This window comes from Sciurus vulgaris, assembly GCF_902686455.1.
Source record: "Sciurus vulgaris genome assembly, chromosome: 15".
NCBI lineage: Eukaryota > Metazoa > Chordata > Mammalia > Rodentia > Sciuridae > Sciurus > Sciurus vulgaris.
The window spans coordinates 34,740,664-34,754,700 of NC_136476.1; the positions used below are offsets into that span (position 1 = coordinate 34,740,664).

General features: G+C 34.7%; 1 protein-coding gene across 3 annotated transcripts in view; it reads left to right on the forward strand.

Moving 5' to 3' along the window:
- CCDC171 (coiled-coil domain containing 171) overlaps positions 1–14,037 on the forward strand; it is a 455,940-nt gene that overhangs the window by 372,883 nt on the left and 69,020 nt on the right. The window lies entirely within an intron of this gene.

Below are 14,037 nucleotides of genomic sequence, written 5' to 3' on the forward strand. Positions count from 1 at the left end.
ATTTCATACAGAAAATTCTGAACCATAAATTCAAAAAGATTATTAAATCAAATCAAAGCATGTTACATTTTGAAGCAACTCGGTGCTAAAGGCCATAGAAGCTGAAGGACGAGCTTCCTGAGTGATCATTAGTATTCACTACCGAATATAGTAATATTTATACCATATGCTTTTTTCCCAGAAGTCAGACCCAGCAGGAGGAGAAGATTTAATGACATATCCTATGGAGATCTGAGAAACTCTAGACTGCGTCTGAGTGCCTCAGTGGCCAATTGCTGCATATTTGAGATCTGTGTTGCATTGGCAAGGACAGTTGCTCTATGAGCTTCTTTACCTCCTTAAGAATGATGTATAGACTAGACATTTCTCAGGAGAATGACTTCAAATATTTTTGTAGGGGAAAGGAAGTTTTACTTTACATCTCAGTATGTGGATTTTCTTACTAACCTTCTGTGATCTAGAAAAATACCTCTATCACCCATCATATCAAAGGGATTCTTAAAGTTATTGTGCTGATATCTAAGCCACATTTATTGAAGGTTTGCTATTATTTTGAATATACATGTTTTGGAATGTCATAACACAAAAGCAAAGAGGTTTAGGAAATTCCTAGAATTGCCAATTCGATGATACTTAACAACATAGGTAAATAACCTTTTACCTCATAGAGGACCACTTTATTTTACAAAATCCCTGACTTTTGTTAATCTTAAATCTTATGAAACTATTTCTTATTCGACATAATGTATGGCATTATTGAACACTTAATGAAATAATTACTATTTTCATATTACTTTATTTACCAGTTATATCTTAATTCAGTCTATAGACCATACTGAACAGTGGTAAATTGATCCTATTTCACTGTGTGAGTTTTATAAACAAGTTTTCTAAAATAGAAGAAGTTCACAGGTAATTAAAACTTATTGAGCAACTGCTGTATTACAGCTATTATAGCAAAACTAATGCCCTCACAACAAACATCTGGAATAGATATTTATTATATCATCATTTTAAACATGAATAACTGAGAATCCAAAATGTTAAGCAACCTAAGGTCACATATAAAATAGTAGTAGTAAGCCTTGATCTGTAACTCCAAAGTCCAAATTTTTTTTTTTTTTTTTATTGTAAACAAATGGGATACATGTTGTTTCTCTGTTTGTACATGGCGTAAAGGCATACCATTTGTGTAATCATAAATTTACATAGAGCAATGTTGTTTGATTCATTCTGTTATTTTTTCCCCCTTCCCCCCACCCCTCCCACCCCTCTTTACCCTCTATACAGTAGTTCCTTCCTCCATACTTGCCCCCCTCCCTAACCCTAACTCTAACCCTTCCCTCCCCCCCATTATGTGTCAACCTCCACTTATTAGCGATATCATTCGTCCTTTGGCTTTTTGAGATTGGCTTATCTCACTTAGGATGATATTCTCCAATTTCATCCATTTGCCTGCAAATGTCATAATTTTATCATTCTTTATGGCTGAGTAATCCAAAGTCCAAATTATTTCTACTTTGTCAGGCCTGCCTTCCAAAAATAATGAACACTTTTTAAAGAAAAGAAGAACAAAAAAGAATTGTCCTGATCCATTAGTAATAATTTTGAGAAGCATGTTTTGGTTTGAAATCCAGATTACTTATCCATTTAGACACAACAAAACATATACATGCAAATAGTGTGTGTATGTGTGTATAACTGAAAGAATAGTGAAGTTTCTACTTTTTTTTTTTTGGTACTAGGGATTGAACCCAAAGGAGCTTAACCACTGAGCCACATCTCTAGCCCTTTTAAAATTTTTTTATTTTTACTTTTGAGATAGGATCTTGTTAATTTCTGCCTATCTTTGAAAGGATCCAACACCCTCAATATGCTGCTCAGTGTCTCTAGCTTGGCCTGAGGCAGAGATCACATATGTACTACCAGAAACAGACCCTCTCAAAAGATGCAGGTGTCTGGCCTGCCTACCAGTCTATCACTTCCATTGCAATGGAAAATAATGACATATGCTGATTATAGCTGATCAAGAAGGCATTCACTATGTAATTCCTATGATAAAGATTTGAAATTTTTTTTTCTGGACTGAATCATGGCCCAAAATATAACCACATTCTAATTCATGGAACTGGTGAATAGTACCTTATTTGGTAAAAGAATGGGGAAATTATCCTGGATTATCTGAGTGAGCCCCAAAATGCAATAAAAATTATCTTTCAAAGAAGGAGGCAGAGATGGTTTGACTAAAGAGAGGAGTAGTTGATGTGGCCATGGATGCAAAGACAGGAGGTGGGGGTGTTTGAAAGGGAAGTGTATACTTTGAAGATGGAGAAAGGGGCCAAGATTAAGGAATTCAGAAGCTGCTAGAAGCTGAAAAAGAAAAGGGGACGAATTCTCCTCTGAGAGGCTCCAGAATTTAAGAGGTTACATTTGATTTGTTAAGCCACAAGTTTATGGTAATTCATTAGAAAATTCATGGGAAACTAATACAATCAGAAATTTTAGATGTTTTAAAAAAGATTATATATTAATGACTTAATATTAGTAAACAAAAATTGTTCCTCCTTTAAAATGATCCAGATCAGTTGTTTTTATAACTTGAATTTCCAAATTTGTTTTATGTTACTGGCTTCTGAATATAAAAAGTTACTGTCTATATTGGACCCACATATAAAGTCATACTCTATGATCATCATTTTTGATGATAATTTAATTAACCTGAGATTTTAATATGCATTTTAATTTCTACAGTTTTTAAAGGTATCATGGTATGTATTCAATTTATCTTAAAGATCTATCTTAAATGATTGTTTTTATTTTATTCTGTTTTGTTGGCATATATTTATAGTTTTCTTACAAAAAATTTAACATTGAAATAATTTATATTAACTATAGCTTAATATAACAGTTTGGAATTTTGAGGTCATATCTTAAGTGTGCCAGAGCATTTGCCTTTAGTATTTGCCCATGAGTTACACATATCCATGACTATTTATTCATACATTTTTTACAACTAGAGTGAAAGAATTTTAATGCCCTAATAATGAAATATTTAGATTTTTATTGTATATATTTGAATCCATTTTGTTCTTACTTTGGTGAATTCATATAATTTTTTCCCAATTGGTAAGAGAAAGGAAAGCTATTTTAACTGAAATGACTACATTCAAAATAACCAAACCCTAAATATTGAAGATCTAAACTTAAAATGTTAAGTATTTTAAGTATAGCCAAAAAAAAAAAAAAAAAAAAGAGGGAGAGACAGATAAGACAAGTGTCTGGTTCTGTAAGGAACACATCCAATCCTGGTTGAGACTTAAGTCACATATAAATGGGTAAGTTTACATAGTGGTAGAAGGCCTCCATTTTTTTCTCTTAAACCTTAGAATTGTATTATAAGATTCTTTTTCTGGCTGTGGAATGTGTTGATTGGCATAATCAGATGCCAGACATCCTGTGAGTTCATAATATGATTGCTTACCTAATTTTTCTGAACCACACCCTGTGTAATCTTGTTTTAGATGTTGTTTTAAACAGAACTAACTGTATCTTGTGTGCAAATTACATTTCCATTGACGTCATAATGGGGGAATTTGTTCTTCATTTTTGCAGTACTGATACCTAATTGATATTGCATACTCTAGGTTGTAAAATCTGTGGATACAGCATGAGAAGGAAATAAAACAGTTTTGCTCTTTCTTTTAAATCATCTTCTCGGTAGATGGGTTAGATGCTTAGGTGAATGTTTTAAAGCACTGACCTTAATGTTACTCATGCAGCAGATTCCCCACCTAAGGCTTTGAAAACTACTGGGTTTATATTATCTGAAGACAGTCTTTTTGTGATTTAATTGAGTCATGCTTCATTGTCTTTTATTACATGTTAATGCCAATGAAATGCTGATTGTTGACAGAGTCCTCCTAGTGAAGCAGCCCCAGAAATGTTGTGCTGCTATAGGAAACTAAGTGAAACAAAGCCTTATTTAGATCTGAAGAAGACTTATTTGACAGGTTAAGAGCTATCAGATATTCATAAATATTCACTAATGACAAGAATATAAGGTGAGCTATCTGTCTTCAATGGATCTCTTCTGTTTTGGGTATCAATATAAAGGAAAAGGAAAATTCTTAAATGCAATCCAGAATGAATGAAATCATATTGGAAGCCTAGTAGAAAGAACCATAAGAGAAACAAATGTAGTTTGCATAACAGGATATCTTCTTTTTGCCCTTTTATTTAAACAATGGGCAAAATATAGTTTTACTTTTTCTAAGCTCATTTCTGGTCTAAAAGGAAGAGGCTTCCACAACAAAACTGCCCTTGGAAAGTTCTGGAATGTGGACACTCCCTGCAAACTGTTTAGAACCTGACGTTCAAAGGCAGCAGTTCATTCTAGTGACTTTGATATATGTAGCCCACTAGTGAACTCATTGTCAGAGCTCGTATGGTTATAGCTGTACCACCTGTGAATACACTTCAGTCTTCCTCAGGCCTATGGAGAACATTCTAAATATGCACTCTGAAAACAGTACCAAGGAAAACTATGAAACAGAGTTCACATTCCCATCTACAGTTAAAATGCTTTCTGAAAACGAATCACCAAAGGTGTGTCTTCACTGAAGGGTGTGTGGAGGCTGGAGAATGCAGTCTGTGACTGGTCAGCAGCAGTGCTGTTTAATAATCTGCAGGCTTCATCCTTCCTTTCATCTGTGGGGAACCAGAATCTGGGTTCTCCCTCAGAGATACTCTCAAGGAATTCCTGCACAGCCTTTTCTGAATATCAAGGTAATCAGAGCAGAAAACCCCAAATAACTTTATTTTAAAATAATTTTTGCAATAGGTAATCACTCATTGACTGGGTCTATTCAAATAAAAGGTCAAACACCTAGACCATATATGTATCTTTTTTCTAAAAAAAATTTGCAGTTTTATTGAGATAAATTCACACACAATCCACCCTTTTAACATTTACAATTCATAGTTGTTAGAATATTCACAAGGATGTACAACCATCATCACTGTCTAATTCTAGAACATTTTCATTACCCTAATGAGGAAGGAACTCTACCCATTGGCAGTTACTTTCCATTCCCCATTACTCCATTCCCTTGGGACCATAATCTATTCCTATTTCTTGGATTTGCCTAATCTATTTCATATATGTATAGAATCATATATATTGCCTATTGTACTGGTTTCTTATGTTGAATGTGAGTTTATTCAGACTGTACAGTTTATTTGAAGTTTTGTCATATTGTACCATGCATCAATCAGTGCTTCATTCCTTTTTAAAAGAAATAATAACCCATTATACCACATCTTGTTTAATCATTGATCAGTTGATTGACATGTGATTTTTTTTCTATTTGGGAAGAAGATTATTATAAAGAATACTGAGGAGACATATTCTAAATATATGCTCTGAAAATGGTATCAAGAATATTCATGCATAGTTTTTGTGGCATATTTTTTCATTCCTCTTGGGGTCTATACCTAGTGGAATTACTGGATCATATGGGAACTCTAAGTTGTTGAGGAATTGTCAGACCATTTTCCAAATTGACTACCCCATTTAAAAATTTCCACCAGCAATTTATGAGATTTCTAATTTCTCCATATCCTTGACAGCACTTTTGTTGTCCAGACATTTAGTAATAGCCATTCAAGTAGGTATGAAGTGGCATCTTATTGTGGTTTTTATTTGCATTTTACTGATGAATAATTATGTTGAACATCTCTGAATGTATTAACTGAGCATTTATAGATTTATAGATCTTCTTTGGAGGGATACCTGTTCATGTCCCTTGCCTGTTTTTTAATTGGGCAATTTGTCTTTTTGTTCTTGGGTTTTAAGAGTTCTTTATGTATTGTAGATATAAGACCTTTATCATATATGAGATTTACAAACATTTTCTCCGATTCTGTAGGTTGTCCTTTTACTTATTTAATTGCATTCTTTGAAGCACATACATTTTTAAATTTTGATGAAGTTTAACTCACCTTTTTTCCTTTGTTACTTATACTTTTGATGTAGTACCTAAGAAAACATTTCCTAAGCCAAGGTCACAGATATTGATGGTTTTCTTGATAGTTTTAGCTCTTACATTTATATCAATGATACATTCTGAGTAAATTTTTGTACATGGTGTAAGTAGAGGTCTAACTTTGTTCTTTTTTCCTGTGATATCCAGTTGACCAAATACTATATGTTAAAAGATTGTTTGTCCCTCATTAAGTTATCTTGGTGCCTTTTCAAAACTGTAAAGGTAAGTAAAGGCTTTGTTCTGGACTCTCAATTCTATGTCTATCTATGTAACTATTATTAGCTAGTACATGCTGTCTTGATTATTAGTGTGAGATTAGAGTTTGAGTAGTGTGAGGCCTATAATCTTTTTTTTTCTTAATCTAGTTTTGCTATTGGGAATTATTTGCATTTCTATATGAATTTTAGAATCAGCTTGTTAATTTCTCTAAAAGCCACCGCTGAGATCTTGATGCATATTGTTTTGAATTGGTAGATCAGTTTGTAGAGAATTATCATCTTAACAATATTTTGTCTTTCAAGTCATGGACAAGTGATATCATTTACTTAGGTCTTCTTTAATTTCTTTCACAAATGTTCTTTTATTTTTCAGTGTGCAAGTCTTATACTTCTTTTGTTCAATTTATTCACAAATATTTTATTCTTTTTGATGCTGTTATGCATGAAATTGCTAATTTTATTTTTTGGGTTGCTCATTGCAAAGTGTCTAGAAATATAATTGATTTCTGTGTATTGGTCTTATTTCCTGCAACCTTTCTTAACTTTAAAAAAAATTTAAAATTTAAAATTCTGATAGTTTTTATGTGGATTCCTTTGGGTTTTTTTTAAACATAGGTGCTATCATCTGAAAATAGAGGTAGTTTTATCTATTCCTATCCAATTATTCTTGCCAGATTGCTCGGTTATAACCTTCAGTACAGTGTAGAATAGTAGTGTTAGAGAGGGGTGTACTTCACTTGTGCTGATTTTATGGGGGAGATATAAAGATTTCTACCAGTAAATATGATTTTAACTGTGAGGTTTTCATAGGTGCTGTTTGTAAGGTTGATGAAGTTCCCTTGCATTCCTAGTTGGTGAGTGTTTTTAACGTGGGTGGGTATTTGCTTTTGTAAAATGCTTTTTCTTCATCTTTTGAGATGATCATGCATTTTTGTCTTTATTATATTAGTATGTGTTACACTGGTTTTTTTGGGGGGTTGTTTTGTTTTGTTTTTGTTTTTTTCCACTCATTACCAATCTTCCATTCCTGGGATAGATTCCACTTGATTGTGGAATGATATATAGTCTTTTTTTTTTTTTTTAATATTGCTGGGTTCAGTTTTGCTAGGACTTATTGAAGATTTTACATCTCCATTAATAAGGAATATTGGTTTAAAGTTTTCTTTTCTTGTAATGTCTTATCTAGTATTATGCTAATAGTGGGTTTGTAGATTGAATTGGAAAATTGCCCCCCCTCTTCTGTTCTGGAAGATTGGTACTGAATGTAACTATTAGTAGAATTTGGTAGTGAAGTCATCAAATTTTTGTATTATTAAAGTTTTTTTATGGGAGGGGTGGGAGAAGGGAAAAAAATAACAGAATGAATCAAACAACATTACCCTATGTAAATTTATGATTACACAAATGATATGCCTTTACGCCATGTACAGAGAAACAACATTGTTGTTTCTCTGTTTGTAAACAGTGTATCCCATTTGTTTACAATAAAATAAATAAATAAAATAAAATAACATTTCCAGTGTAAAAAAATAAAATAAAAATGAAGTTTTTTTTAATTGTAGTAAAATACACATAGCATAAAATTTACCATTTTAAAATTATTCAATTTATTCAGTCTATTTAGATTGGGCTGTAGTGCAAGTAAAGGAAATGTTATCAAGAAGATAAAAATTATAAAACTGGAATGTAAAGACATGTATAGACTTCTAAAGTTCTTAGGCAAAGCTGTTCCACAAAGTGAACTTCTATGGTCTACTGCCATGTTTCATAGGCCAAATTCCCTTCCCATGTGGGTATGCTCTGTAGTATCTCTTCTTTACTTAAGAATCTGGGCACTCATATTGTAAGTCCTAAAAGGAGCAGTGATAGAAAAATCTCACCTTTCCATCTAACTTACTTCCTATCTATAGTCTACTGACAGAAAACTGCACACATAATTTGGACAGTTTTAGATAATAACTATACAAAACAGCTAATATTTTCTGAGAATTTTCAATTTTAAATTAGACCTTGGGTTTAGTTTTATAGAACCAAAAGACTTATTGAGGTTGTTTTCCAAATACATAGTAATCAGCTCCCTAAAAGTGAATTCAAGCAACAACTGAGTTTCTGAAAATACATGTTATTTTCAGGAGTTCAAAGTTTCTAGAACCAATTCTTAAACTGGTTTCAAGTCGAAGTTCTTGAGCTTTCTCTAACCCCAGCAGTCTCACCAGCACATGGCTCAAGGAGGGGCTCAGCAGGACCTTCTGCCTCAGTGATCTGAACATCCAATATCTATTCCTGAGTCAGTGGCCTACATGTAAGTTTCCTCTGCTCCCCCATTCCCCTGTTTTCCAGTCTGATTCTTTTTCAGTGGAGACCTTCCAAAACTGTTTCCTACCAGCCATCTCTCATGGTCTGAAACCATCTCTAAGGACCTTTTCCCAGCCTTCTATAACTATAAAAGTTCCTTGACACTTGTCCAAGATTTACCATTCTACTTGTGTGTAGACATCCTGTTATAATGTCATGGTTGATATTCTTGGGTGTGGTACATATAGTTGTTATTGTGGTTATTATTGTTTTAATGAATAGTTCTAAACCTTTTTTCTATGAACTGAATTGTGTCCATTTTAATAAATTCCTATGTTAAAATGCAATGACATGTGGAGATAGGCTGTTTGGAAAAAGTATGAGGGTGGGGCCCAAATGATGGGACTAGTAGCTTTATAAGAAGGGACAGAAAAAGAAATTGATCTTTACTATAGTTTGGATCTGGAATGTCCTCCAAAGTCCCATGTGTTAAATAAAGTTTTGGTTCCTAGCTTGATATTGGGAGACAGTGAAACCTTTAAGATATGGGGCCTAGTGGGAGGTCCTTAGGTCATTGGGTATGCTTGTAAAGGGGACTATAAGACCACGGTTCCTTCCTTTCTGTCTTTTACTTCCTGGCATAGGAAATTATGTGCTCTCTCACTATAGGTGCAAAAGCAACCAGGCCAACTGATCATGGAATGAAACCTACAAAACTTTGAGCCAGAATAAATCCTTTCTTCTTATAAGTATCTCTAGGGTATTTGTTATAGTAACACAAATCTGACTAACATGCTCTCTTTCTGCCACCATGTAAGGACAGGATGAGAAGACATCTTCAAGCCAGGAAGAGAGCTCTTGTCAGAAAGAAAATCAGCTAGAACCTTGGTTTTAAACTTCCCAGTATCCAGAACTGTGAGAAAAAAAGTGTTTGTTGTTTAAGCCATCCAATCTATGGTGTTTTGTTATTGCGGCCCAAAGTGACTAAGATAGCATCCTAACTTCCAGTGAAAGTGTCTTATTAGTGCAAAAAGTCCTGATTTATATAAGAGGGGATGACACATAGGTTGAAAGACCTGTTTGGAGTAAGCCTATAGGTTTTTGAGTTGTAAACACCTAAACAATGTTAGGTGTTCTTTGTGGGTAGAAATACCTAGCTCATTTTAAAGTAGGCCAGAAAAACTGGGAGATTCTTTACTACTTCAGAAACAGTGTCTTACCTTTTCTTCTCCCTAACCTTCTCCCTTCCCCACCCCCCTTTGCTGGCTCTGTCTGTCTCTTTTCCATATACTCTCAGCATGACTTCCTAAAGGTACAGATTAAATGGTTGGGGTTATTTGAAAAAGTGTCTGAAGTTCTCCTCCCAGCCAGAAGGAATTGTACTTTAAACGTAGAATAATTTGAAAGGGAGGAGTTTGTCTTTTTCATGAACAATAAAAAGCTTTCAATTCTTTTAATAACTGAAAAGGCTTATACTTCTGTTAGAGTCTCTAAGAACTTCTGATAAAGTTCATATTATAGTTGTAGTTTATTCCATGAACTGGGAGAATGCAAACTTCTTTTGAGAAGATTCTTTCTCAGACACACTTCCTCTCCTGTGGAGCACATTGAATACTGATGTATGAGTAATGCAAATTAACATGCCGCATTTTTAATTTAATGTAAAGGAAGAGACTGGCTAGCCTTCCTGCACTTCTAAGGACTTCTTAGCAATCAGCAGTGATTGAGCTTCTTTAGTGTTTATAGCCCAGAAAGGGAGTATGAGAATTTAGAACCAAATTCACTCACCAGCTGTGTGACCTTAGGCAAGTTATTAAACCTCATGAACCTCAGATTCTTCTCAGGGGAAAGGGAGATAATGATGCTTTCTTTGCTGAGTTCTCATGAGCATGATGTGAGACAGCTAAATGACACACAGTAGTCACTGTCCCAGATAGGGGTAATTTGGTTAGCGGGCACCAATCACACTTGAAAATTATTGGAAGAAAAGAGAGTTAATTAAAGGATCTTCAGGCCAATGAGTACAGCCCAGCATCAGCTGTAGCAGAGGGTCTCTTTCTTGTGACATGGCCTTCTATGTTTCTGAGGCTGCCTCTTTTCTCATGGTTTTTGCTCTCACTTCTTCTGCTTCCTGTCTCCTTTCTCTACTGATCAGCTCTCTAAACACCAGTTCCACATGGCCCAGGCATGGCCCCTATTCCTACTCACATGGATTTCCAGTTCAAGAATCTGAAGGAGTTTTAGACTCTTGAGTCATCATGGCCCACTTCCCTATAAGAAAGGGACTTATGGGTTGTTACCTGCTCAGCAGACACATGGAGAAGAGACTGAGGAGACATGGGTAAATTCTATAAGAGAGTGATAATGGGTTGAGAGGGAAATAGTGGAAATCTACAGAAGAGTCACTCAGGAGACATTAACTCCTATGTTCTTTTAGAGGTCACCTCCTATACATATATCTCACCTAATCATGGGAATTCTTACCCTGGACTTCTAGTGCAACATTTAACTATGTACTTGTTTCTATTTCTTGAAGCTCCTATTCTAGCTTCATGTATTCCACAAAAATACATGATTCTCCTTTGATAGATTCTTCTCTAGAGCTTTTCTGATTCATTTTCCATCGTTCTCTTCAATAATAAACAATTTTCCAGGTTGTACCTCCCTGTCTACTGTGTTTCCCCCAGCTCTCTATCCCTTGGTCATCTCAACCACTCTGATTGTCTGCAATGAGAATAGTCTAAAATAATCACTTTATTCATTCACCCCGAGGTAGGGAGGCAAGAACTAAAATGTATGTGTACATGTATACTGAACATTGGAAACTAAGCACCATTGTGTCAGCTTTACTTCCAACTGGAAGATAAGGAGGAAATTCAATCCTCTTTGTTTCTCTTTTTTCTCATATCTTTCATTTTCTAGTAATATATCTTGTGTATAACATGATATTATTGCTATTTTAGCTTATTTTCCAGACTCTCTTCTAAATGGTTTCAGACTTGGAAATGTACAGTATTTCCTATATTTTATGCAGTTGTATTAGGAATTTTGTGATTAGTTTAGGGATGAGATTGATTGATTGCTTGATTGATTCTCTAACGTATATGTAGAATTTTTTGGAAAGCAACTTGTAGGTCCTTAGCACCTTTTTAAGGGGTCCTCAGTTCTGTTTCCAAAACCCCACAGAAATTGTTCCAGGTTAAATAGTTGTGTCTAATGATGTTGAGAAATCTCTTTGTGTGATACCAGATAATCGTGTAATAATATACTCAGTGGGATGAATCTGATTGTCTGGAAGAGAGTAATCACTTTGTTTATTTACCCCAAGTTAGGGAGGCAAGAACTGAAATGTATGTGTACATGTATGCTGGCCACTGGAAACTAAGCACCATTGTGTCAGCTTTACTTCCATCTGGAAAATAAGGAGGAAATACAAAGAGGGAAACCAGAAAGTTAGCTCAGAAACCATCTTCCTGTTCAGAGTCACTGAATATCCTTTATCAATATTCAACAGAAAGGACTCTGTATGTTTAGTTTAGACTGCAATATAGTTTTACCTCAAACAAAACTGGTCAGAATGACTTTGGAATATTAGATCCCAGGTGGCAGTAGGACAAGAAAGAAGGCAAAGTCAGTTAAGCCATGAGCCCTAAGACCTGTGGTCAATAAGAACATATAGACTTTCAGGAACACTGAACCCTTCTTGCTAACCCTCTCTCTTCCCCACCCCACTTTGCTGACTCTGTCTCTTTTCCATATACTCTCAGCATGACTTCCTAAAGGTATGGATTAAATAGTTGGGATTATTTGAAAAGGGACCAAAGTTCTCCCAGCCAGAACAGCACAGAAAACCCCTTATAGTGGGTGGATACAGTTTCATGTCTATCTAGAGAGTACTTGAAATTATAATAACTTTATGTCAGTAATAGTGCCACTGTGGGTAGGTATGTAAATAAATATAATTTCAGAAAGCACTTGGAGATCGATCTATCTATTTATCTATCTATCTTTATAGTATTCTTATCTGTAAAATAAAATAACAATAGGACATTTTTGGAAATTATTAGATAATTTGAACAATGCATTTTGCATAGAGCCTGATTATCGGGAAAAATGAGGAGCTTTCATATGCATATATGCTCATATATACATATGTACACATACACATATGTATATGTACATACATATTACACACATGCACACCTGTATACCCATACATACACATATATAGAAAGAATCTCTGCAGAAGATTTGAAAATAGAGAGAATCTTTGCAGAAGATTTCATAGTATCTCTCTATCTATCTATCTCATAATCCTTAAATGAAGTTCATTATCTTTGATTCAATTTCTAGAATTCTTTCCTGAGGAAATAACTGGAGATATAGATTAAGGTTTTTGTGTGTGATATGTATAATAATTGGCCATTCAAAGATGATAATTAATATAAAAAAGAGAAATAATATGGGTCATCTTCCTTGGCAAACCCGCCTGGAGCTTTGGAAGTACTTGATAGCATTCAACAAGAAGTGGACAATTTGCAGTATGTGTGTAGCTGTTGATGAAGTCAGATTGGTTAATCAATGCAGAATTTCAGGGTGTTCTTTTTCTTCCCATTATAAGTTAGTTGTAAACTCTGTATTTGGTTGAAAGACGCAACAGCACCAAGTGATGTACAAGAAGGGATAACTTAGTGAAGGAATGAAAGCAGAATTTTAAGAAACTGCTGATGATTAGGAAATGAAAGGGTCTGATAATAGCAATTAAAGATTGTGAAATCTGTGCCTCTTTGCCATAAGTCTTAAAACTAGTTCTAAAACAGAGAAGATTAAAATACATATTGATCCACTGATGGGCAAAAGGTAAAGTTTAAAAACAAAGAATTGACCAATATGTATTACGTTAATTAAACCCTTCTCAGGGATGTGAATAAACACAAGCTGATAACTAGTATCTGTAAGTTCCTGAATTGATTCTGCATTGAGTATACTTCAAAGATGTAGGACAATGTCTGTCTGCAATCACCTTCAGAAAGGCTGTTTGCTGCAGAGGGATGCCATAAGACACTTAAAGTTCTCCTTGCAACTGATCCCCTGACTTATGTTACTAATGCAGCGGGTGTAGTAGCAACAGGCTTTGAAGTGCAAAGCCTTCCTTTGGTTATGCACTCATTAAAAACTACCATGTTCTCGTAAAATCCAAGAACTCTAATGGGAAGGATTTTATATTAAGAGGGCAACAAAACCCCAGATTGCCCCAGATCCTTGCCTTTTCGATTGCACAGTGACTGATGGAGGTGTGGACCATCTTACTGAACTTGTGTACAAAGCACCCTATAAAAGTGACTGGGACTTTGATGAACTTTCCTACTAACTTAGGAAACATTTAAGTGCATATTTCCATTCCATTGTTTATTTCATTTGTCTTTCACATTTGGCTGATTAACACAGGTTCTATGAGATCTAACTGACAGCAAAACATA